The sequence below is a fragment of the Chlorocebus sabaeus genome, chromosome 25 (genome assembly GCF_047675955.1).
Source record: "Chlorocebus sabaeus isolate Y175 chromosome 25, mChlSab1.0.hap1, whole genome shotgun sequence".
In the NCBI taxonomy this organism is placed as follows: Eukaryota; Metazoa; Chordata; class Mammalia; order Primates; family Cercopithecidae; genus Chlorocebus; species Chlorocebus sabaeus.
This window is the reverse complement of record NC_132928.1, coordinates 67,707,365-67,709,568: the sequence shown is the minus strand read 5'-3', so window position 1 is coordinate 67,709,568 and position 2,204 is coordinate 67,707,365. Positions and strand designations below refer to the sequence as shown.

Sequence of the window (2,204 nt, the reverse complement as noted above, 5' to 3'; positions counted from 1 at the left end):
GATGATGCTGCTGGCAATAATTATCTATGTAAGAGCATTTTAACCCAGTAATATCATTCTACAAATTTACCCTATGAGTAAGTTTCTACAAGTACCTAAAGATTCATGTACCTGGTTACAGAGCAGAGAAAGTACAGAGGCTGCGTCTGGTTCCCACTGTCACAGCCATTGCTGTGTCACAGTACATTGAGCTCCACAGAGACAGCACTGGGGCAAGGGAGAGCTGGACTTGCCAGACAGGCACTGGGCAGCTCTGTGCCTTGCTGAGGAAAGATAACTAAGCATGGTCGAAGGAAATCCTAAGAAGCCGAGAGGCAAAATGTCATCATCTGAATTCTTTGTGCAAGCTTGTCAGGAGGAGCATAGGAAGAAGTACCCAGCTGCTCCAGTCAACTCCTCAGAGTTTTCTCAGAAGTGCTCAGAGAGGTGGAAGACCATACATGCTAAAGAGAAAGGAAAATTGAAGACATGGGAAAGGTGGACAAGACCTGCTATGAAAGAGAAATGAAAAGCCATATCCCTTGCAAAGGGGAGAGAAAAAAATAAGTTCGAGAATCCCAGTGCACCCAAGAGGCCTCCATCAGCCTTTTTCCTGTTCTGTTCTGAGTATCACCCCAAAATCACAGGAGAACATCCTGGCCTGTCTATTGGTGATGCTGCAAAGAAACTGGGAGAGATGTGGAGTAACACTGCTGCAGATGACAAGCAGCCTTACGAAAAGAAGGCTGCAAAACTGAAGGAAAAATACAAAAAGGATATTGCTGCATATTGAGCTAAAGGAAAGCCTGATGCAGCAAAGAAGGGAGTTGTCAAGCTGAAAGAGTAACAAAAAGAAGGAAGAGGAAAAGAACAAGGAGGAAGAAAATGAAGATGAATATGAAGAAGATGATGACGATGAACAAGTTGGTTCTAGCAGTTTTCTTTTTCTTGTCTTTAAAGCATATAACCCCCCTGTACACAATTCACTCCTTTTAAAGAAACACATTGAAATGGGAGGCTGTGTAAGATTTATTTTTAACTGTACCGTGTCTTTTTTGTATAGTTAACACATTACTGAATGTGTCTTTAGATAGCCCTGTCCTGGTGGTATGTTCAATAGCCACTAACCTTGCCTGGTACAGTATGGGGTTGTAAATCGGCATGGAAATTTAAACAGGTTGTTGTTGGTGCACAGCATAAATTAGTAACGAAAGGGGATGGTAGTTTTTTCATCTTCGTTTGTTTCTGATGTAGCTTATATGAAATAATTGTTGTTCTGTTCACTGAATACCACCTTGTAGTTGCAAAAAAAAAAAAAGTTGCAGTTGTTTTGTTGACATTCTAAATGCTTCTAAGTAAATACAATTTTCTTTATTAATAAAATAAGATTCATTTACCTATTTATTCATTCATTTAATCATTGTTTGTAATAACAAAACAAAAGAAGAAAGGGAAGAAAAGACAAGAAAAGAATCTAGGAGAAGTTCATACATACAGAACCACTGAAGTAAACTTCTAATAATAAAATACAAATCAGTCATTAAAAATAACAAAATAATCAACATCTTAACCGAAAAGTGAAAGGCACAGAGTAAGGAATATTCCAAATTAAAGGATACCAAGGAGATAATAATTTAGTAGAACATGGGATCCTGGACTGGATACTAGAGAAGAAAAAGAACATGAGTAGGACAATTGGCAAAATGTGCATATGGCATATACATCAGAAAATCATATTATGTAAACATCAATGCCTTGATTTTGACCATCATAATTAATTATGTAAGATGTTAATGTTTATGGAATTTGGGAAAAGGTATATGGTAATTTTCTCTAATTTTTTTGTAAGAAATTAGCTTAAATGAAAAGTTTTAAAATACAGAAAAAATAAGAAACCATCATAATAAGATAGAAACTTACCAAAGTTCCTGTTTTTACACCCCAAGGGACATAAGACACAGGAGAGAAAGACCAGGGGCTGCCTAGGGTGGGAAATACACTAAGAGATACCTTTGGGAGCTAAGCTATGAGGTCACAAAGGCATAAGAATGATGCAATCGACTTTGGAGTCTTGGGGAAGGGTGGGAGCAGGTAAAGGATAGGGAACTGCACTTGGGTACAGTGTACACTGCTCAGGTGATGGGTGCACCAAAATCTTAGAAACCGCCACTAAAGAACTTACTCATGTAACCTAAATAAATAAATAAAAGACTTACTGTTCTTGT

The 2,204-nt window shown here is 37.8% G+C and overlaps 1 pseudogene; it reads left to right on the top strand.

The window, feature by feature from the left end:
- Positions 1-283: 283 nt before the first annotated feature.
- Positions 284-826, top strand: LOC119619785 (high mobility group protein B1 pseudogene; annotated as a pseudogene).
- The last annotated feature ends 1,378 nt before the right edge of the window (positions 827-2,204 follow it).